Raw genomic sequence first — 24,735 nt, forward strand, 5'->3', positions numbered from 1 at the left:
GATCCAACAGGTTCTTTCTTATGTTCTTATGCTCTTATGAACTGTTGCTACCAAGCAAACCAGGCCTCTGTGCCTTTCAGGTATAGATGCCGTGCCCCTAGACAGTTCAATAGAAAGACCCTGCGTTCAGACGATTAATTTATTATGAAACAACATCAGGAATAAGCATTTAGGCACCTTCCGCACATGCAGAATAATGCACTTTCAATGCCCTTTCAATGCACTTTGCAGCTGGATTTTACAGTGCGGGATAGCAAAATCCACTTGCAAACAATTGTGAAAGTGGATTGGAAGTGAGTTATTCTGCATGTGTGGTAGACTTTTATTGAAGAAGAAGGAGGAGGAGGAGGAGGAGGAGGAGGAGGAGGAGGAGGAGGAGGAGGAGGAGGAGGAGGAGGAGAAGAAGAAGAAGAAGAAGAAGAAGAAGAAGAAGAAGAAGAAGAAGAAGAAGAAGAGTAGGAGTTTGGATTTATATCTCCCCTTTCTCTCCTGCAGGAGACTCAAAGGGGCTGACAATCTCCTTGCCCTTCCCCCCTCACAACAAACACCCTGTGAGGTGGGTGGGGCTGAGAGAGCTCCGAGAAGCTGGGACTAGCCCAAGGTCACCCAGCTGGCGTGTGTGGGAGTGCACAGGCGAATCTGAATTCCCCAGATAAGCCTCCACAACTCAAGCGGCAGAGCTGGGAATCAAACCCGGTTCCTCCAGATCAGAGTGCACCTGCTCTTAGCCACTACGCCACTGCTGCTCCCAGAACTAAAGCATATGAATCAAAACGCCCTCCATTATACCCCACGTCATGCCCCACATCACACAATACCGCCTCTGGTCACCGGTTCCCGAGGAGGGATGGCACCTCACCAGTCCCACGGTCCACAGACAATGCAGCCTCCGCCGGAGTCAAAACAAACCAGATTCCACACTGACAACGGGACGACAACAGCAGGTGTCCAGCGAGCTGATAAGACGTCGCTCAGGAAGCAAAAGAACAAAGAGCGCGACAGCACAACCACAGCAATTCAAAGGGAGGGAGAGAAATCACAGAGTCATAGAGTTGAAAGAGACCCCATCAAGTCACACGACCAAAGCACTCCTGGCAGACGGCCATCCAGCCTCTCTTTAAAAACCTCCAAAGGAGGAGACTCCACCAGGGACGTAGGTATAGATTTTTTAGGGGTGGGGGTTCAGGGGTGGGGCCACACCTCCACCCGCCCCTAGGGCATGGCCACGCCTCCCCAAGCCCCGCCCCTGGCCTAGAGCTTATAAAAGCAGCTCTCCGAGGTCGGGGATGATACCTGGGTGGTATCAATAAGAGACTCTCCTGATAATACATCCCAGGTTTGGTGAAGTTTGGTTCAGGGGGTCCAAAGTTATGGACCCTCAAAGGTGTAGCCCCCATCTTCTATTAGCTCCTATTGGAAACAATGGAGGATGGGGGCACCCCCTTTGGGAGTCCATAACTTTGGACCCCCTGAACCAAACCTCACCAAACCCGGGGAGTATCATCAGGAGAGTCCCCCAAACAATCCCTGAAAGTTAGGTGCTGGTAGCCCAAACAATGCGCACCCAAACAATGCGCCCCCTGCAGGCCAAAAACCAAAAAAGCACTAAAATGTTTTTAAAACCCACAAACAGAGGGGTGGAGCTTCAGACATGAATGGGGGGGTTTTTTCAAACCCGAGAACCCCCCCTTACCTACGTCCATGGACTCCACCACACTCCGAGGTAGAGCATTCAACTGCCGAACAGCCCTGACAGTCAGGAAGTTCTTCCTGATGTTCAGGTGGCATCTCTTTTCCTGCACCTTGAACCCATGACTCCGTGCCCTGGTCTCTGGAGCAGCAGAAAACAAGCTAAACATGGTGGAGTTTCCTTCTTGGGAGGTTTTTCAAGAGAGGCTGGATGGCCATCTGTCAGGAGTGCTCTGATTATGTGTTCCTACATTGCCGTGGGTCAGACTTGATGGCCCTTGGGGGTCTCTTCCAATTCTATGATTCTTGAAAGCTTACACCCCCCCCCAAAAAAAGATCTTGTTAGTCTTCAATGTGCTGCCAAACTTGAATCTAATTCCCCAATTTCCATCTCTCCAAAACTGGATATGACCTGCCTTCGCCTGGGAGACAGGGAAATACTTTCTCCCTAATGGCTGCATTATAGTTAAAACTTGCATAAGCCCTTTGGGAGGGGGGGAGGGTGAGGGAGGAGGGAAGAGGGCCTGTTAAAAGCACTTTGCAAACATTAGCTGATTAATCACTCTGCAGAGGGATGTCCATTTACGCCAGTCTGACGGGGTTTGCAACGTAGCCAGGAGCGGTATTGATTTTTGCTGAGTGAGCACGAGGCCCCTCGAACGCGAAGCCAGGGCGGGAGCTATTGCCAGGTCTGGAAGGGAGAAGAAACCACAATCGCAGTCGGCTGACGGTCTGAGTGCAGAACTTCCTGGATCCGAGATGTAGCCATCAATTCACAATGAGTTTCTTCCGAAACGCCATTAGCCCCTGAGTTTCAATGGGGGCTTCAAGATTTCAGTAAAGAAGAAGAGTAGTAGTACCGGTAGTAGTAGTTTAGATTTATATCCCCTCTTTCTCTCCTGCTCAAAAGGGCTTACAATCTCCTTTCCCTCCCCCCCCCCCCACAACAAACACCCTGTGAGGGAGGTGGGGCTGAGAGAGCTCCAAAGAACTGTGACTAGCCCAAGGTCACCCAGCTGGCATGTGTTGGTATGCACAAGCTAATCTGGTTCCCCAGATAAGCCTCCACAGCTCAAGTGGCAGAGCGGGGAATCAAACCCGGTTCTCCAGATTAGAGCGCACCTGCTCTTAACCATTACACCACGGTTGGTTGGCCCCTTCCGCACATGCAGAATAATGCACTTTCAATCCACTTTCAGTGCACTTTGCAGCTGTGCGGAATGGCAAAATCCAATTGCAAACAATTGCGAAAGTGGATTGAAAGTGCATTATTTTGCATGTGCGGAAGGAGCCAATGATTGGGGGCTGCGCCAGGCAAATTTTGCATCTTAGTTGGCTTTGGAGGACCCTTCATCAGATACAAGCTAGTTCTAGGGACAGGTACACCCAACACTCAATTCAGAGACCTCCAGAGCATGCAGAGACCCAAGATGGCCCTCTCTGCCACTTTTCTTCCACAGTTTGAGGGTGGGAAGAAAAGCTCCTGGGACTCAGAGGTGGTCCCCACCGAGCTATTTGCCTGCCTCAGCTCCATGGGTATTTCTGTACTTATTATGGGGTAGACAGACAGGCACAAGGATGCAGAAAGAACATCTTGGACAGTGGTGGGATCCAAAAATTTTAGTAACCAGTTCCCATGGTGGTGGGATTCAAACAGTGGCGTAGCACCAATGGGGCTGGGCGGGGCACGACGGGGGCGGGGCATTAATAATTTCTCTGTTACTGTAAAAAAATCTTACTGTAAAAAAAAGTTCCTAATTTCCAGCTGGTCTCTTTCTGTCCATAATTTTAAACTCATTCTAGCAAGTCCCATCGTCTGCTGCCAACAGAAACGACTTCTCCTCCAATTGACTGCCTGTCAAATACTTAATACTTTCAAATACTTAATTTTGTTTCTAGAAATCAAAAGAAGGAGACTTTCCTTGAACAAGGAACTTGACCATATTTCCAAAACATGTTTTTAAAACAGCCCAACGGGGAGATTTATCCCGTTTTCGACCTTCGCTAACCAGCCACATAGGAAACGACAGGACTTGATGATTTTTGGACCTAATGGGATTTCTAACGGAAAAGTGGACCCAATTGGTAACCCCCTCTCAGCACACACAAATGATTAGTAACCCCCTCTCGGGAACTGGTGAGAACCTGCTGGATCCCACCTCTGATCTTGGATGCTATCAGAGAAACTCGCCTAGCGATTCTTCTGCTTCACGGAGCCAGCGTGGTCTAGTGGTTAAGAGCAGGTGCACTTTAATCTGGAGGACCGGGTTTGATTCCCCGCTCAGCTGCTTGAGCTGTGGAGGCTTATCTGGGGAACCAGATTAGCTTGTGCACTCCAGCACATGCCAGCTGGGTGACGTTGGGCTAGTCACAGCTTTTCAAAATTCTCTCAGCCCCACTCACCTCACAGGGTGTTTGTTGGGGGAGCAGGGGTTGAAGGCAGCCCTGCTGGGATCCGCACAAATGCTGCACAAATGCCAGTTCATTACCACCTCTTAGGCCTCTGGGTTTGGCTCGAATTGTAACAAAAGGCCAACAACCAGCTAAAGAACTGGCAGCTGTGACATTAAACAAAATTAAATAATACCGTACTAATAATTTTTATGTATTTAACCAGAGGTGGGATCCAGCAGGTTCTCACAGGTTCCCGAGAGTAGGTTACTAATTGTTTGTGTGTGCCGAGAGGGGGTTACTAATTGGTGATTTTGCCACGTGATTTTTGCCTTAGTTACGCCCCTCCTCTCAGCAGTAGCGCCCAGAACTTGAAGCAATCTAGCAGGAGGTGCACCGGTGTGCGTAGCAGCCTGCGCCTGCGTGCATTCGTTTCCCGCCCAAGGACTGGCGCAGCGGCTGCGTCCTTGCCACAGCCCCGCCCAGGAATGCCCCGCCCCTGGAATGCCCAGCCACACCCCCGTCGTGCCTCACCCAGCCCCACTGGCGCTACGCCACAGTTTGAATCCCACCACCATGGGAACCTGTTACTAAAATGTTTGGATCCCACCACTGTATTTTAACTAATTCTGTAAGCCGCCTTGAGTGCCATAAGGAAGAAAGGTGGCTAACAAACGTTTGAAATAAACAAACAGACTGGGCAAATCGTGGTTCGATCACATTTTTGCAGTCAGCTAGCTTGGCGAGCCTGCCTCAGCTCCCCAACCGGGCACTTCTTTGCTTATTCTTTGTGATTTATGAAAAGGGAACCCTGACTCTGCTCCGTCTGTCTGTCTTTTGCTCGAAAAGCTCACGAATTTGGCAATTTCAGCAGCTCTTTTATAAACTGCAGCGCCGGGAATAGATCTTCGGCACAACCCTCCCGAGTAATTTCATAAATCGACTCAAAGGCCTTTTCCCAGCAGGGAAAACAAAATAGGCTTATAAATCACTTACTTTGGCTCGTTCCGACCTTATGAATTTTAGATCTTAAATTCCTTGGGGCTTTTTAACCTCCCCCCCCCCCATCCCAGGCAATTTGCTTTTCTCGCTCTTTCCCTCCCCCCCTCTTTTTGCAAACAGGACACAAAACGCATTGATGTGGCTGTAGTGGTGGCCGCACCGGAGGTCACAACAAACCTCTGCCCACGGAGAGCACAAACGCACCTCCAGTGGCGTAGCTACCATGGGATAGGGTGGGGACAGGCGCCCTGGGCGAACAGCATTGGGGTTATGTGGGGGGGGTGGGAAATTGCCCCCACACCTCTCCTCCTCCCCCCCTTGCCCTGCCCTGCCAGGCCCTGCCATCGGGTAAGGTAAGTGTGGCGTGGCAGGGGTGGGGGGCCCATGGGGGGTGGAAAACTTGGAGTCTGTCCCAGGCTCCAATTTCCCTAGCTACATCCCTGCTTACCAACATCCCTAGCTACATCCCTGCAGTGGTGAGATTCAAATAATTTAACAACCGGTTCCAGTGGTGGGATTCAAATAATTTAACAACTGGTTGTTTACGAGCACCATTTTAACAACCAGTTCTGCCGAAGTGGTGCGAACCTGCTGAATCCCACCACTACCTTACAGGGTTGTTGTGAGAATACAATGGAGATGAGAACGTGGTAAGCTGCTTTGGGTAACCATTCAGGAGAATTATGGGGTATAACTAGTGGTGGGATCCAAAAATTTTAGTAACAGGTTCCCATGGTGGTGGGATTCAAACTGTGTAGCGCCAATGGGGCTGGGCTGGGCACGACAGGGGTGGGGCATTGCTGGGCGGGGCTGTGGCAAGGATGCAGCCGCTGCGCCGGTCCTTGGGTGGGAAACGAATGCATGCAGGCGCAGGCTGTCACGCACGCCGGTGCACCTCCAGCTAGACTGCTTCAAGTTCTGCGCGCTACTGCTGAGAGGAGGGGCGTAACGAAGGCAAAAATCACATGGCAAAATCACCAATTAGTAACCCCTCTCAGCACACACAAATGATTAGTAACCTACTCTCGGGAACCTGTGAGAACCTGCTGGATCCCACCTCTGGGTATAACCAAGTAGAAAGTAAGAAAACTCAGGCTTTAGTCCAAGAAGATAGCACAGGACAGAAACATGTTTTAAACAAATCAAAAAGTGAAACCACAGGAATGTGGTACGAGACGCGCAGGGCCTCTTTCCAATTCACTCCCACCAGCCACCAGATCTCTGTCAATAATCATACTCCATATTTAGAATACTCACAATTACAACCCTGCAAGGTAGGCCCGGTGTCGTATTTTCCATATTGCAGGTAGTAAAAATGGAGGTTGAAAACATGGCCAGGTGGCCGAACGACTTCATGAGAAAACGGGAGATTCAAACCAGAGATTCATCGTTCCGTCCTTTCGCCGCTATCACTTCCACAAAAGTCACCGTTGCCAACAGAGCTTTTACAAGCAGCCCCTTGTCAATGGGGTGAGTTAACAGCGTGGGAAATTCTGCCCCATCCCCAGAGGAATCCAGTTCCCTGTTTGGCCATCTCTGTCACACGGGGCAACCAGAACCGGTCCAACTGGCAGAATCTCTAACACTTGAGAGAAATTGTTTGTACTGGGGGTGGGGGTAGAGGAGGCAGCCGCAGAAAAAGAGAGGGGGGCATGAAGTGGAAATTCTCGCTTTAAGCTGGAAGCTGCTGTTTAGATCCTTTAGCGGTGTGGCGTTGCCTATTAATTCGCACGCGTTAAGCGAGCAGTTTTCAAAACCGGGAGCCGCATAACCCCATAACGCATCGCCAGAACCCGTTTTGCAAGAAGAATATATTTTCTTCCGCTGCCGGGACAAAAGATCAGGGTTTGGCAAGCAAATGACATGGGGGGAACGGCACAGTTAGCGGGTGGGGAACTCGGCTGGAGAAGAAGTTTCAAAATGTCATCGGCGTTCTGCAGAGGAGAGCAACTGACGTATTTCGAAGGCTTTCACGACCGGAATCGGCTGGCTGTCGTAGGTTTTGCGGGCGAGACCGCAGCCACACAGCCCGGAAAACCCACAACAGAACAATTGACTCTGGCATCGCACTTATCCTGAGACATGTGAATCGAAACACACACGTTTGTTCCTAGCCCTTAAGGTACAAAAAGAGGCCGGTGAAAATCCCATTTCCTGAAGAGGGTGGGGCCCTCTCTGGCTATTGAGAAATCATCCCCGGGTTATCCCACAGGTATCTACAGGTCTGATTTCTGCAGAACTCCCAAGGTCTGTGTGTTCTCGCTTGCCCCTGAACAGGTTGCTTTGGCGGACGAGGGCTGGCATTGGCAGAGACCCCTTTCTTAACGGGAAGTGAGCTTTCTCAGCTCTGAACAATTGAGCTTTGCATTCTGAAAGCCCATCCCAGCATTTTGCCCCCATAAATCACACAGGGTACAAACAGGCAAGGCTTCTCGGGAAGGTTGGGCGTTCAGCCAAAATCTAAATCAACCACCAAACCTTTAGCAGCTACTGTCGAGATTGGACAGTTGCCGTAGTCCCAGAAGAGACAAGTTGCGGGCAAAATGTTAGGAGAGAATGCTACTGGAACACGGCCATACAGCCCGGAAAACCCACTGCATCCTACAATGTCACTTTTTTCTTGGACATTGAAGCACACCCTCACTTACCTCAGGAGCAGTATTGGAGTAGGAGGTTAAGAGCTCGTGCATGTAATCTGGAGGAACCGGGTTTGATTCTCAGCTCTGCCGCCTGAGCTGTGGAGGCTTATCTGGGGAACTAGATTAGCCTGTGCACTCCCACAAATGCCAGCTGGGTGACCTTGGGCTAGTCACAGTTCTTCGGAGCTCTCTCAGCTCCACCTACCTCACAGGGCGTTTGTTGTGAGGGGGGAAGGGCAAGGAGATTGTCAGCCCCTTTGAGTCTCCTGCAGGAGAGAAAGGGGGGATATAAATCCAAACTCCTCCTCCTCCTCCTCCTCCTCCTCCTCCTTCTTCTTACAGGATTGTTGTGAGCATACAATTGAAAAGAGGAGAATGAGATACGTTGATTTGGGTTCCCGTTCAGGATAATTTCAAGATATAACGAAGTAAAAAAATAAGGAAACCTTGGCTTGAACCCAAGAAGATGGGAGAGGGTGGAAATCTTTTAAATCAATCGACCAATAAGTAAAACCACTGGAAACCAATAGAAGATGTGAAGGGCAAGTTGGATCCGTCTCGCCAATTCTCTCCCATCTGCAGCCAGACCTCCACCTTCACTAGACTTTACATTTAGAAGATTTAACAGTTTAATCCTGCAAAGTAGGTCCAATATCACATTCTCCATATTGCAGGTGGGGGAAATGGAGGCTGAGACACCGAATTGCCCCAATCGGGTCATTCAAACCAGAGACCCATCTCTTATTTCTTGGCCTTCAGAGCAAAACAAAGCAGAAACCTACCCCAGTGTGGCTTCACGGTTAAGAGCAGGTGGAGTCTAATCTGGACAACTGGGTTTGATTCCCCACTCCTCCCCCTGTGTGGCAGAGGCTTCTCTGCTGAACCAGATGTGTTTCTGCACTCCTGGGTGACCTCGCGCTAGTCACAGTTCTCTCCGAACTCTCTGAACCCCACCTGCCTCCCAAGGTGTCTGTTGTGGGGAGAGGAAGGGAAAGGAGTTTGTAAGCCACCTTGAGTCTCCTTACAGGAGAGAAAGGTGGGGTATAAGTCCAAACTCTTCTTCTCTTCTTCTTCAAGACTAATGACATTTATTTTTTATTTTATTTATTAATTAATTAATTAATTAATTAATTAATTAATTAAATTTATAGACCGCCCAATCCCCAAGGGGCTCTGGGCGGTGCACAACACTATCTATATGCAATATATAACAAGGGTCACAATAGTGACCATAAAATCCATTAAAACCATTAAAACCATTTTAAACAGCGGTCCAAAACAGTAACTATAATAATGGCGTCCCGTAACCCAATTCCTTTAAAACCACCCCAAAAAGGAGGGAGCGGCCGGACTCCTCCCTAAAAATAACAATAAATATGCAAAATAAATTATAAAAGATAGGGAGCAAAAGAGCCAAGGAGCAAAGCACAGAAGGGGGGCCGGGGGAGGGGGCGCACCTCAGCGACTGGACACTCCAAAGGCCCGGCAGAACAACTCAGTCTTACAGGCCCTGTAAGCTGGAGCATTCATAAATCCAAGCTCACTTCTTCAGATGCAAAAAAAGTGAGGTTTGATTCACAAACATTTATGCTGGAATACAGTTTTAGTCTTAAGATGCCGTGGGACTTCTTCTTTGTTTTGCTTTCTTCCAGGTAGCCTCTGCTGTAGGTTCGCTTCTTTGCTTCCTTTATCCTGAGAGCGATGGGAGCAGTCAATCACCCATGCACCCACGGAAGAGCTGCTTGTCGTCTCTCTGCAAGAGTTGCTGCTCTGGATTTACCCCTTTGCAATCAGGAGGCGTATCTAGCTGCAGCGAATCATGCAGAAAGAGGGGGGGCCACATGGCTCTGGAGACAGATTGTTTTTTTTAATCGCAACAATCGATATCTATATCTGTCTGGAAAAGTCAACCTGAATTGCTGTTTTGATTCAATTGAGATAAAAAAAACAGGGTGGCTCTAGGTATTCTCAAGATGTTTGGGGCAGTGGCGGGATCCAAAAATTTTAGTAACAGGTTCCCTCGCCAGCCCCACCTCGGCAAAGGGGGCAGAGGCGTACCTCGGCAAACCTGAGCCCTGGGCAAAACCTGAGTTGGGTGCCCCCCCCCCATGGGCAGCCACCCCACCACGACCCCCCCAAATTTTTTTGCACCAGGTCATTTCTAAATCACCATCACATTATAGAAAATGCCCCAACTCACAAATCTGAACACAGCAACGGTGAAACACCCAGGTTCTTTGATAGAGACTGGAGAGATAAAAGGTACGAAAGGCTGAGAATCCATGAATTGCAGTACCTGGAAGGGATTATCCCAGTTCAGGGAGTGACATTATTAGTCGCAATTGCTATATGGAACCTTCACGTTCAAAGGCAGGATGCCTCTCCGGGAGGCGAGGGCGTGGAGGCGGAAAAGCGGACCCAATTAGGAACCCCCTCTCGGCACACACAAATAATTAGTAGCCCCCTCTCGGGAACTGGTGAGAACCTGCTGGATCCCACCTCTGGTTTTGGGAAGACCAGCCTAGAATTTTTGCATGACTTTATAGCACAGAGGCCCCTTCCGCACATGCAGAATAATGAACTTTCAATCCACTCTTACCATTGTTTGCAGGTGGATTTTGCTCTTCCGCACAGTAAAATCCAGCTGCAAAATGCATGAAAGTGGATTGAAAGTGCATTATTCTGCACGTGCGGAAGGGGCCTCAATCACAAGAGCATTTCAGTCGGCAATGGTTAATTAAGCGCCCTGATTTTATCAATTAAAGCCCGCAATAGCAACGCCTCATTACACCTGAGCGCGGTTGAAGAAGGCCTTCCAGTAGAGAGGAGGTGGCAAGCATGCAGATCCTACGGATGCATATTTACACTTGCCAAGGTAGTGAGCACTAATGGTTAATCAACACCCCAGTTATGCCTGCTCCATCTGTCAGGGTTGACTTTCATGCCTTGGTAATTTCATGCCCCCCGGCACTACCAGGTTTAAAGAGCCTTTTTATGGCCCATTATTTTCACCCCCTAAAGATTGTTAATTATTCTCTGGTGTCCAGCCAAATTTCCAACATTCTTCCTGGAAAAATCGAATGGACCGAGTGTGCTGTGCGATTTTCTCAGCCAGATGCTCGTTCTCCAACCTTCTTACCCCAGGAAAATCGTATTTCCTAGCAAAATGCCCATTATTATGTATGAAGAGAGGGCCCATCTACTGCAAGGATGCCCGAGTTTGTCTGGGTGTCCCGTGGAGGTTTCCTCTGCCCGCAGCTCATCCATTTGCTATTTCGCTGTCAAAAGTAGATGAATACAGTTTTGTTTTACCTAGCAACCCCATGCACGTGTCATTTCCCCCCATTTTTTATTTCTTGAGGGGGACGTCCGCGAAGCTATGGCGACACAATTAGAGAAGCTGCAGTCTGAGCATATTTGTGTTGCCGTAGCTTCTCACACATCCCCCTCAAAACAAAACAAAATGATACGTGTGCAGGATTGCTAGGCACAACAAACTTTATTCATCTACTTTTCACAGTGAAAAAGCAAATGGATGAGTTGCAGGCAGAGGAAACCTCCGTGGGGAATCTCCACAGAGAATCTCCTGCAGCACACAAAATGGTGGATGCCTCCGTAAAACTGACTAGAGCTCCATCCAGCAGGCGGGGAAAAAAGATCTATTTTGCCTGCCGACACTTGTGTTCTCCCACGCTGGGGGAACCCAAAATCTCCCGGTGGATTTTTTTAATAACACCATAAAGATGTTATATTTATGCTGTGCAGTGGCGCAGCAGTGGTGTAAGAGGTTAAGAGCTCGTGTATCTAGTCTGGAGGAACCGGGTTTGATTCCCCGCTCTGCTGCCTGAGCTGTGGAGAATTCAGATTAGCCTGTGCACTCCCACACACGCCAGCTGGGTGACCTTGGGCTAGTCACAGCTTCTCGGAGCTCTCTCAGCCCCACCTACCTCAGGGTGTTTGTTGTGAGGGGGGAAGGGCAAGGAGATTGTCAGCCCCTTTGAGTCTCCTGCAGGACAGAAAGGGAGGATATAAATCCAAACTCTTCTTCTTCTTCTTCTGTGCGGAATCCACCAGAGAGCCTTCACCTCCCTTTAATAGCAGTAGCGTGACTCCTGACTGCCGATGCAGTTCAATTTCCATTTTAAAACTCCGTTCAGACATCACATAAAGTTTAATTAATGATCATTTTTGTATGGTACGCTGTTTTCATGGGGTTTTTAACGTTCTATTTGGTGGATCCTATATTATGTGTGATTGCGTTTGTTTATATGCTCCATTGGTGTTGTTTTAATTTATGCTGTGCACCACCCAAAGGCCTTCAGGGGAGGGGCAGTATATTAGATAGATAGATAGATAGATAGATAGACAGACAGACAGACAGACAGACAGACAGACAGACGGACGGACGGACGGACGGACGGACGGACGGACGGACGGACGGACGGACGGGTGGACGGATGGACGGATAGACGGATAGATAGATAGATAGACAGACAGACAGACAGACGGACGGACGGACGGGTGGGTGGACGGATGGACGGATGGACGGATGGACGGATAGACAGATAGACAGATAGACAGATGAATAGATAGACAGATAGACAGATGAATAGATAGATAGATAGATAGATAGATAGATAGATAGATAGATAGATAGATAGATAGATAGATAGATAGATAGATAGATAGATAGATAGATAGATAGATAGATAGATAGATAGATAGATAGATAGATAGATAGATAGATAGATAGATAGATAGAATGTGGACCACTGTCTGTACTATAGTTAGTTCGGGTAAACCAGGATTTACAACTGTGGTTTAGAACTGGTTTGTTAACCATGGTTAGCTCTTAGCTACGGCTTCGCCTCACTCATGAATACAGCCTTAACCTTGGCTGCCCCGAAAAAGTATTCACAAAAGTAAACCAGATTTTAAATGATGACTGACGAGCTGGCTCCTGCATCCATAAACCGACTGTACTTAACATTAAGTTACGAGTTTGCCTCGTGGGATTATAACTTAAATCTGACGGGGTAATTTGTAAAGAGCATTGATCGGACTGGGAAGTTGTTCTTATATCTTAATAATGCCCCCCTCCCTGAATAGATCAGCATGCTCAAAAGTGGAAGCTATCAATCTCTCCCCCCCCACCCCTTATACCTTTTTCATCTCCTTTCTGCGATGCTTTGGTTTGCGCATTTGATGCAAGAGCTGAATTTCTGTGGCTGGAAAATAATTTTGAACGGTGGCTTTTTCATGCCATCGCCTATCGTGATGAAGGAGGAGGGGGGATCCAGCAGGTTATCACAGGTTTCCGAGAGTAGGATACTAATTATTTGTGTGTGCCGAGAGGGGGTTACTAATGGGTGATTTTGCCACGTGATTTTTGCCTTAGTGACGCCCCTCCTCTCAGCAGTAGTGCGCAGAACTTGAAGCAGTCTAGCGGGAGGTGCAGCGGCGTGCGTGGCAGCCTGCGCCTGCGTGCATTCGTTTCCCACCCAAGGACCGGCGCAGCAGCTGCGTCCTTGTCACAGCCCCGCCCAGGAATGCCCCGCCCCTGGAATGCCTGGCCACGCCCCCGTCGTGCCCCGCCCAGCCCCATTGGCGCTACGCCACAGTTTGAATCCCACCACCATGGGAACCTGTTACTAAAATTTTGGGATCCCACCACTGGATGAAGGGCACCGTCCTGAAAACAGCCTGATTTGTTTTATTTTATTCGATTTACAGACTGCCTTCTTCCGTGATCCCTTCTTCATTGATATTCTTTGGAGTGGCTGTCAGAATTGCAATCTGCAGCTGGATTGTGGGTCTTTCCCCACTGGAATCTACTGGAATCACCCCTTCCCGTAACCGAAAACTGCAGGTTTTCAATCGTAACCTTAGCGACACACAATAAGAGTGTTTCTTCCTCCTTGCCTCTCTTTGGCCAAATAGTTTTTGAAAAAATACCCTTCCAGAGTGGATTTTCCCCTCCCTCGGTTGGGCATACGCCAGAGGTGGGATTCACAACTAGACATAAGAACAGTTTTTTCCCGAATGCCATCACTCTGTTAAACAAATAATTCCCTCAATAATGTCAAACTATTTATTATATATTTATTATATAATTACTGCACTACTTTTTTCATCATTCCTATTACCCATCTCCTCCCAATTATGACTGTATGACTATAGCCTGTGCTGACATTTCATTTTATTTTATGATTTTACATTTTATGTTTTTATTACTATTGATTGTTTCCTGATTGCTTACTAGACCTATATGACAATCATTAAGTGCTGTACCTTATGATACTTGACAAATGTATTTTCTTTTATGTACACTGAGAGCATATGCACCGGAGACAAATTCCTTGTGTGTCCAATCACACTTGGCCAATAAAGATTCTATTCTATTCTATTCTTCTATTCAGGGGGTTCCGAAGGTTCTGTAGAACCTGTTGTTAAAATTTAAAATATCACTTTTTTAAATGCTTAAAATATTTTTTATTAAGTATTAATATGTTTTAATACTTAGAAGAGAAAAAGTGATATTAAAAATATTTTAAATACTTTTTAAGCATAAGCATAAGCATTTTTTATTGTCATTGTGCACGCACAACGAAATTTACAGCAGCATTCCTCGATGCACACAATTCCAGACTCATACCCCATCCTCCCTTTCCTCCACCCGCCTCTTTACACAGCCCCAAACACATCAATACGAAGCCGCGGAGTTTAGCATAGCCTCAGCTCTAGAGTAGAAGCTGTCTCTAAGCCTCTTTGTCCTAGTTTTGATAGACCTGTATCGTCTGCCGGATGGTAACAGTTCAAAAAAAGAGTGTGCTGGATGAGACGGGTCTCTCAGAATAACAGTTATCATTTGAATCCCACCACCATCGAACCTGTTGTTAAAATGTTTGAATCCCACCACTGGGCATACCCAGTTCTTTAGGCGATCCGCTTGTGATTTTGGCCGGCCAGCCTGCATTTTCAGAAACCGATCCCATTGGGACAAGATGCGTCTCGAAATGGCAGAACCCCGTTTCTAAGAACCGCTTTCCTTGGTCCACTTCTGGGAGAGTGCGGTTAGAGCAGGGGTAGGGAACCTGCGGCTCTCCAGATGTTCAGGAACTACAATTCCCATCAGCCTCTGTCAGCATGGCCAATTGGCCATGCTGGTAGGGGCTGATGGGAATTGTAGTTCCTGAACATCTGGAGAGCCGCAGGTTCCCTACCCCTGGGTTAGAGCATGAGTTTAGGCAGGCGACATGCAGGTTCAAACCCCCGCTCAGCCCGACCTAATTTTACAAGCTCATTGTACGGGATTGAGACGATGTGCTTTAAATAAATGGCGGGATAAAAGTCAACTAAACAGACACGTACTTAAGAAGCACGAAGCATGAACGTTATAAACACCTGTTTGCAGAGACGGCCTGCTATATGTTATCACTGCTATTCTGGGACTTTCTTTCCTTGATCTTTGCTTTATGGCTTCACACGCTATGTAGATAGCTAGGCTTTCCCCTGACACTTTAGTCCCATGGGAAACAGGGTTGTTTCCGTTGTCCTGTGGGGCAGAATGCTAGATGGCATTATCTCTATCTATTGCCGATCTTGGGACGCCTTAGTTCCAAACTAACTCTTTCTCACATTCCTTGGGAAAAAGTGAGGGGGGATCAACATTGTAATAAAACAGGTAGCAAAGCCAGGTTCCCCAGAACAGGCTTTGCCCAGCTGGATGCTTCAAAGCCGATCAATAAACGCCACTGATCAACAATACAGAGTCCGTTTATTGCTTCAAGGTTCGAGACCTAACACTCATCCTCTTTGGGACCTGCTGGATTGGACTAATGGTCTTTGTGGTCCCATCCAGAGGTGGGATCCAGCAGGTTCTCACCAGTTCCCAAGAGTGGGTTACTAATTATTTGTGTGTGCCGAGAGGGGGTTACTAATTGGGTCTGCTTTTCCGTTAGAAATTCCATTAGGTCCCAAAATTATCAAGTCCTGTTGTTTCCTATGTGGCTGGTTAGCAAAGGTAGAAAACGGGATCATTCTCCCTGTTGGGCTGTTTTAAAAACATGTTTTAGTAATATGGTCAAGTTCCTTGTTTAAGGAAAGCATCCTGCTTTTGATTTCTAGAAACAAAATTAAGTGCTTGAAAGTATTAAGTATTTGACAGGCAGCCAATTAGAGGAGAAGTAGTTGTTTCTGTTGGCAGTAGACGATAGGACTTGCTAGAATGAGTGTAAATTATGGACAGAAAGATACCAGCTGGAAATTAGGAACTTTTTTTTCACAGTAAGAGTTTTTTACAGTAACAGAGAAATTATGAATGCCCTCACCGAATGCCCGGCCACTCGTTGTGCCCCGCCCAGCCCCATTGGCGCTACGCCACTGTTTGAATCCCACCACCATGGGAACCTGTTACTAAAATTTTTGGATCCCACCACTGCTTAGGCCTATTACCCGCTTTGCATGGGCCACCACTGGTCCCATCACCCTGATTCTGACAGAAACCACCCCCAGGTTCTTCACAGAAATCCACACGCAATGGACACACACACCCCGCTCTCTTCCACCCCAACCCACAATGGTATTTCAAGGCCTGAACGCATTTCAATTGAAAGCAACCACCAATTAGTGATTTCCAGCACCAAAGCCCTTTTGTCTATCGGCTTCTAAGTCTTCTTCTCTTCCGCCGCCCTGCCTGACCTCCTCGCGAAAGCTTCATGCTTTTTTCTAAAGAAACATTCGAAAAAGAAAAACACGTCCGCGTGCCAAGCCATTAGAATTAACACAGATTTGAGTAAATAAACTAACTCATCGCTGGACGGGGTTCAGCAGACTCTCTGTAAATAATTGTTCCCATTCTGCGGAAGGCACCCACTGATTAATTTGCAGCCTTTCGACGGCCAGGGAACAGTTTGTTTCGCTTAATTTCTGCCCTGCCTCTCTCCCCAGTGGGGCCCGAAATGGCTCAATTCAATAGAAGTCCGGAATAATTAAAGGCCAGCAACGCACTACAAAAGGCCAAAGGAGTTGGCTTGCTTCCATAAAATGGGGAAATACTGACCGCCTCACTCTTTCTCGGACCTCCTGTATTTGGATTCTTATTTGTTGAACTTTGTATGCACACTGTTCGGACTTCTATTTATGGTTTTCGGTTACGCTTCGGCAACACTTAGCATTTGCCTCTAGTTGGGTAGATTCTTGTACGGCCCATTGCTCTTTAGCCACGTTGGCCGTCGTGGTACTCGGTGCCGAGTTTTGTTTGTTTCATTGGATCAAATTTGTTTAGCCTTTGCATGTTTTGATTCATGTCCTGATTTGGGTTTAGCGCTTGGTCATCTTGTCATACTCGTCTTTGTCTGCGCTTCACCGTAGTTTGCCGAATTGCCGCTTGATCTGGCCTGAGCTTAGCCCACAAACTTTCGTGGCGGAATCGGGAATTTGACCCCGGTTCTCCCAGTTGGGAGTCTGACATTCTGACCACTACACTGGCAGTTGAGGGCTGTGTGGTCTAGTGGTTGGAAATTTCAGATTACCTATCTAGGAGACCAAAGTTCCAACTGCAGCTCCACCATAATACTCAGTGGATGATGGTGGACTAGTGTCTCTCTACTGCAGAGTTGTCAAATTCACGGCCCTCCAGATGTTCATGAACTACAATTCCCATCAGTCCCTCCCAATATGAGCATTGGCTATATTGGCAAGGGCTGATGGGAATTGTAGTTCATGAACATCTGGAGGGCCGCGAATTTGACACCTGTGCTCTACTGGTTTCTGCCCAGCCCAAATATAATGGGCTAAGGAAGCTATCGATCCCATTTTGAGGGAGAACTATGCACAGGGCTCTTCCCCAAAACGGGTTCAGACCATTGTATTTCCCTCAACCCGGGTTTTACAAACATCACCAAACTAGCGATCTTTTTGGAGAAACCAAGGGAACCACAGCAACCCAGACTGTTTGCAGTAGTTTCCTGCTGGGGTGAAATCTCCGGCGCAAAGGCAAACAGGGGAAACTGTATCCATAAATAGCGTGTTACACATGTTTATTAGCGTGCTGTGCAGAAACCACTCTCAGATGTACCTACCTGACAGGGCTGTTGTGAAGGGGGAAGTAGGAGTAGAGGGGGGGAAATAGCTAAACCACCACCTGATCATTGTTAATCATCAGCTAAGCTCCTACTGTGTGACAAGAAGACCTCAAATAACTCTGAAGTACGGGGAAATCGATCACTGCGATGACGCAAATTACCACAAAAGCCATTTCAACATATCCAAGCCTTTTGGAAAATACCCATTCCAGAAAACTCCAGCTAAAGACACAAATCCAGTTTTAGGATGTAATCCCAAGATTGAAGGCGGGGGTGGGGGTGGGGGATTCACATGGATTTGTGGTTCTAATATAGTGGATAGAATCATAAAAACAGAGAGCTGGAAGGGACCTCAACCAACCAAGCCTTTATTGGCACACAGGACGGTACACAGATAGGTTACCAAAAAAAAGTAAAACAATCCCCAGATAAAATAAAAATAGAGGATCTCTTAATAACAGATAACACACACAAAATTTAAAAGGACAGAGCTATCCTTATATAGGTGTCAATGTTGTTCTCAGATGTTAGGTGGACTGTTAACATCCCCCTGCCAGCATGAGTAGGATGATGGGAACTGTAGTCCATAACATCTGGAGGGCTGCGAGTTTGACACCCGTGCTTTAGGGTATATATTTTCTGGTTACAACTTGGCCTCCAATTCACAAACCATAGGATCAGAATTATTTAGCAAGTGTGAGATCTTTTGAGGGTCATCTAGTCCCACCCCTGGCACAATTAAGAAAATCCACAACGATCTTCCCCTCCCACACACCCCCAGTGACCCAAACTCCATGGCAAAAAACCTACAGGATCCTTGAGGCAATCTGGCTGAAGGAAAATTCCTTCCTGATCCCAAAATGGCACTCAATTGGCATTACCTTGGGCATGTAAGAAAGGGCTACGAGAATCGAACATCGGCGCATTTCTTCCTGCCTCTCCTCTCACAACCTGCCTATGTTCACAGAATCCGCCTGGCTGTCTGATGGCCATCTAACCTCTGGTTAAAAGTCTCCAAAGAAGGAGAGCCTGCCGCCTCCCGAAAAAGTCTGTTCCATGGAGTAACCGCGTTGACTGTCAAGGAGTTCATCCCCATGTTTGGCACAGTGCCAGAAATCAACACCGATTTAGCATCAGCACGATGTGCCCTGCCTATATCCCCCCTTTCTCTCCTGTAGGAGACTCAAAGGGGCGTACAATCTCCTTGCCCTTCCCCCCTCACAACAAACACCCTGTGAGGTGGGTGGGGCTGAGAGAGCTCCAGAAGCTGTGACTAGCCCAAGGTCATCCAGCTGGCGTGTGTGGGAGTGCCCAGGCTAATCTGAATTCCCCAGAGAAGCCTCCACAGCTCAGGCAGCAGAGCTGGGAATCAAACCTGGTTCCTCCAGATTAGATACACGAGCTCATAACCTCCTACGCCAGTGCGTAGAAGAAGAAAGGAGGAGGAGGAGGAGGAGGAGAAGAGTTTGGATTTATACCCCACCTTTCTCTCCTGTAAGGAAATTCAAGATGGCCTACAAGATCCTTTCCTTTCCTCTCCCCACAGCAGACCCCTTGGGAGGTAGGTGGGGCTCAGAGAGTTCTGAGAGAACCGAGACTAGCCCAAGGTCACAGATAGATAGATAGATAGATAGATAGATAGATAGATAGATAGATAGATAGATAGATAGATAGATAGATAGATAGATAGAGAGAGAGAGAGAGAGAGAGATAGATAGAGAGAGAGAGAGAGAGAGAGAGAGAGAGATATGATAGATAGATGATAGATAGATGATAGATAGAGAGATAGAGAGATAGATAGAGAGATAGATAGATAGATGATAGATGATAGATGATAGATGATAGATGATAGATGATAGATGATAGATAGATAGATAGATAGATAGATAGATAGATAGATAGATAGATAGATAGATAGATAGATAGATAGATAGATAGATAGATAGATAGATAGATAGATAGATGAGATAGAGAGAGAGAGAGAGAGAGAGAGATGATAGATGATAGATGATAGATGATAGATGATAGATAGATAGATAGATAGATAGATAGATAGATGATAGATGATAGATAGAGAGAGAGAGAGAGAGAGAGAGAGAGAGAGAGAGAGAGAGAGAGGGAGAGATATAGATAGATGATAGATAGATGATAGATAGATAGAGAGAGAGAGAGAGAGAGAGATGATAGATAGATAGATGATAGATAGATGATAGATAGATAGATAGATAGATAGATAGATAGATAGATAGATAGATAGATAGATAGATAGATAGATAGATAGATAGATAGATAGATAGATAGATAGATAGATAGATAGATGATAGATGATAGATGATGATGATAGATAGATAGATAGATAGAGAGAGAGAGAGAGAGAGAGAGAGAGATGATAGATGATTGATAGATAGATAGATAGATAGATAGATAGATAGATAGATAGATAGATAGATAGAGATAGAGATAGAGAGAGAGAGAGAGAGAGAGAGAGAGAGAGAGAGAGAGAGAGAGAGAGAGAGAGAGAGATCAGCCCCACCCAGACAGGGACCGGTGTTGTGCCCACCATATTCTCACCCTGTGCTTAAAGCAACCGGGGGGGGGGGTCATTTAGGAAAATGGTCCAGGGAGCAAAAAGTGAGGCTAAGGTCCCTCCCTCCCCTCCCCTTCATCTTCTAATTAGTGTGAGGCTCTGGAGACAAACCCCCGCATCATACATGATTTAACGCTAATCCAGCAACTGCAGCCTCACATCTTGCAGCAGCGACCTCCCTGGCAAGTCACCTGTTATCAGAGACATAGCGAGGGGGACCTGCGCCCGGGGCACGTGTGTGCCCTGCACCTCTGCCACGCCCACGCCCGCCCCCGCCTGCATTTGGTGCAAGATGCCTCCCGTGTCCCATGGGCGCTACGCCACTGCCTCTGTGCAAAGAAGGATTTTGTCTTTTCCAAACCAGCTGGCAGCCAACATTGCTAGGGAACTTCAAGATCTAAAAGGGGGCGGACAGAGGGTGGGAAAACTATTATGTAGACACTTCCTCCACGCATTATTGATCAGACAATCCGGATTTCTGCCTGAACTGAAAAACCCCAAGTGTGTCCCACTGCCTTTAATGTAACAACAACAACAAAAAGCACACATAGAGACCGTCACCTTCTCCATAAACTGTGAGCAAAAACAGGTGGGACTAGAAACTTATTTACAAAATAAAAAGAACCACGAAGGCAAAATTCAGGTTGCAAAACCAAAGTTATCCCTGTTAAGAGAGCCAGCATGGCGTGGTGGTTAAGAGCGGTGGACTCTAATCTGAAGAACCAGATTTGTTTCTCCTGCACATGTGCGGGGGAGTCTTTATCTGGTGAACCAGGTTCGATTCCCTGCTCCTCCACATGAAGCCTGCTGGGTGACCTTGGGCTAGTCACAGTTCTCTCTGAACTGTCCGCCTCTCAAGGTGTCTGTTGTGGAGAGAGGAAGAGAAAGGCGCTTGTAAGAAGCTCTGAGACTCCTTACAGCACAGAAAAGTGGGATGGTGAAGATGAGGAGGAGGAGGAGGAGGAGAAGAAGAAGAAGAAGAAGAAGAAGGAGAAGGAGAAGAAGGAGAAGAAGGAGAAGAGGCAGCAATGACGTTTAGATTTATATCCCACCTTTCTCTCCTTTAAGGAGACTCAAGGTGGCGTTCCCTTCCTCTCCCCACAACAGACACCTTGTGAGGCCGGTGGGGCTGAGAGAGTTCTGAGAGAACTGTGACTACCCCAAAGTCACCCAGCAAGAATGCAGGAGTGCAGAAACACATCCGGTTCACCAGATAAGCTTCTGCCACTCAGGTGGAGGAGTGGGAAATCAAACCCAGTTCTCCCGATAAGAATCCACCTGCTCTTAACCACTACACCAAACTCTGGCTCTTTCCGCACTTGCAGAATAATGCACTTTCAAACTGCTTTCAGCGCTCTTTGAAGCTGTGCGGAATGGCAAAATCCACTTGCAAACAGTTGTGAAAGTGGTTTGACAATGCATTATTTTGCGTGTGCGGAAGGGGCCACTTCTTCTGCACAGCAGAAACAAAGAAACAGTAAGCTACATTATGTTTGGGTGCGTAACTGAAGTCGTCGAGGATGCTGTGAATACGAAACGTGCAATTTTGCAAGCAGGGCTATATAATTTGGCAAGCAGAACTATATTCGACAAAACAACAGGAACACTGAACGACGGTGATGTGCCTCTTCCATGGGTTTCCTTTCCCCTGGCTCATCTTGTGAAATTAGAGCTTCTTAAAGACGAACAAAACGTGATCCCGTGTCAACTCCGGTGGACTGGCGCCCACTTCTGCAGAGGCAGAGAGCTATCTAGTTCAAGGGCGTTCTATTTGGCAATAAAATTATTATTACTCTTTAAGGTGGTCTCCAGAAAACGCAGCACCTGCTCAGGAGCCATAACACTGATTCAGCTCGCAGAGCACGCCGGGGTATTTTATTTATTTATTTTATTTATTTATTGTTTCGGCTTTTATACCGCCCCATCCCCAAGGGGCTCTGGACGGTGTACAACACAAAGCGTAGTTAAAATAAATTACTAAAATCTTTAAAACAGCGATACAAACATAATGATAATAATAGTAGAGGCGTCCGACCAACCCCACTTTAAAATTCTCCCCAGGAAAGAAGGGGGGAGGAGAGCGGCGAGTCGTATTAGGTGGTGGCCTAGATGGAAAGGCCAACTGGGGGGCACCATTTCAGCGGCTGGTCCCTCCAAAGGCCCGGCGGAACAACTCCGTTTTACAGGCCCTGTGGAACTCGCCAAGGTCCCGCAGGGCCCGAACAGCCGGAGGAAGGGTGTTCCACCAGGCTGGGGCCAGAGCCGTAAAGGCCCTGGCCCGCGTGGAGGCCAGCCGCATCATTATTTATTTATTTATTTGTTTGTTTGTTTGTTTGTTGGTTGGTTGGTTGGTTGGTTGGTTGGTTGGTTGGTTGGTTGGTTGGTTGGTTGGTTGGTTGGTTGTATTCTATACCGCCCTCCCCCGAAGGGCTCAGGGCGGTGAACAAAAATGGAAATAGAGCACACGAATCCAAGCTAAAATCCATTCAATATTAATTAATTTTGGCTCTATATAAAATAACCCCATCCCATTAAAACGCAGCATTGTTAAAATCAGTATTGAATCTGTCTCACATTCAGTCTACGGCAGTGGTGGTGAACCTATGGCACGGGTGCCAGAGGTGGCACTCAGAGCCCTCTCTGTGGACACGCACAAACAGAGTGCCCCCCCCACACATCTAGGCTGGCCTGGGCCGCTGGGCTCGATTATTAGCATTAAACCTAAGACCTAGTTTTGGGGAAGCAGTGTAGGGAACCCTGTTAAGCGCTGTTAAACCCCACTGATTTTCATGCAAAGAGCTAAAGCACAATCCTTTGCCTGGGAGTAAGCTCGGTTGCTGGCAATGCGGCTTGCTTCTGAGTAAACCCTCCTAGGGTCGTGATTCACCCGTTGGAAGAGTTGCACGGTTGCTTCAAAGCCAAGCCACCGACGACCACCGAGCTTACTCCCGAGTAACGCACGCCTCGGAGCCAGCCGCTTTTTCTAAACTAAAACCTCAGTATTCAGGTTAAATTGCTGTGTTGGCACTTTGCGATAAATAAGTGGGTCTTGGGTTGCCGTTTGGGCACTCGGTCTCGAAAAGGTTCGCCATCACTGGTCTACGGCATGCAAAAGGCTGCCGGTTCGATCCCTGTCATGCTCCGCTGCTGAGCCGCAGCCCTTTCCCCAGGAAAAAAAGACCCCGTGAGCCAGAACTTTACTATGCTTTAAAAAATGCTGCAAAACTCTGACTTGTTTGCCCCACAAAGGACAGAAAGCTGTCTAGTTCCTGGGAATTTATAGGGCAGTCAAATTATGATCAATCTTTAGGGTGTCTGTCCCTGGGAAACGCAGCAGCCGCTCAGAAGTCTTCGATTCAGCTGCAGAGCAAGCCCGGGACCGAATCTGCCTCGGGTCCAATCTCCACCGTGCAGAAGGTCCCAGGTTCGAATCCTGCCACGCTCTGCAGCGGAGCCGCAGCGCAACCCCTGATAAACCAAAAGGCTTCGACGGCCGCCGTGCAAACTTCACTGGGCTTTAAAAATGCGGCCAGATCCCGGCTTATTGGCACCAAAAGAGACTTAAGGCGGCGCCGTTTCGGGGAAGTGTCCGCGCCTGGCCTCGAACCGGGCGACGCGGCTTCGTTCAATCGGGTAAAGGAGGGAGCGAGGGAAGGAAGGAACCCGAGGCTTGCCCTGGGAAGCTGCCCTGCGCCACCAGCCCAGCCCAAGGGCTCTTTCCCTGCCCAAGGGCTCTGGATCGGGGCCCTTCTGCGAGCCCCGCAGGAAGCCCCAAAGGAGCAGGGGGCTTCCAGGCCAGCTCAAGCCCCCCCCCCCCGGAGGGTTCTGCCCCGAGCCTCACCTGGGAGCGTCTCCCGCCACGAAGCGCTTAAGCAGTTCTACAAGCCCTGGGTGGAGGGGGGCGTCTCTGAAGGACCCCCCCCCATTCAGCTCTGGGGCGCCCCCCCCCCCCCCGCTAAGTTAGCTCCAAGCTTCCCCCCTCCGGACTGTCGCCACCCGGCCGCCCCCTTCCCTGCCCCGTTTGAGCCTCACCTGGCAGCGTCTCCCGGGGCCGCCCCATGGGACGCAGCGCTCCAGCCGCAACCCAGCCCGCTGGCCGCGTGGGAACCGCCGAGGCGCTGCTCGCGGGCGGGGAAGCAAAGCGGGCGCAGCGGGCACGCCCCCGCCCCCCCCCCCTGCTGCACGGCCAAGCCCCGCCCACACGCTGCCGGCCCTCCCGGTCCTCCCTCCGCACCTGCCCGGCCAGGCAGGGGACACCAGGTTGGGGAGCCGGAAGCCTCTGAGGCTGCCCTTTGAAGAACAAGGAGAGGGGGGGGGGGGACGTGCCGCATCAGGCCGGTTG

General features: G+C 48.3%; 1 protein-coding gene across 4 annotated transcripts in view; it reads right to left on the reverse strand.

The window, feature by feature from the left end:
* Positions 1–24,531, reverse strand: part of P2RY6 (pyrimidinergic receptor P2Y6) — a 55,451-nt gene extending 30,920 nt beyond the window's left edge. Inside the window, exon 1 of one of the 4 annotated variants that reach the window (XM_048493966.1) lies at positions 24,426–24,531. The gene's annotated coding sequence lies outside the window, so the exon portion shown is untranslated. Of the gene's footprint in view, positions 1–859; positions 1,018–2,252; positions 2,300–6,339; positions 6,570–24,425 lie in introns of those variants that run through there. The other 3 variants (XM_048493967.1, XM_048493970.1, XM_048493968.1) reach the window with 3 other exon arrangements.
* Between the last annotated feature and the right edge of the window lie 204 nt (positions 24,532–24,735).

The sequence above is a fragment of the Sphaerodactylus townsendi genome, linkage group LG04 (genome assembly GCF_021028975.2).
Source record: "Sphaerodactylus townsendi isolate TG3544 linkage group LG04, MPM_Stown_v2.3, whole genome shotgun sequence".
NCBI lineage: Eukaryota > Metazoa > Chordata > Lepidosauria > Squamata > Sphaerodactylidae > Sphaerodactylus > Sphaerodactylus townsendi.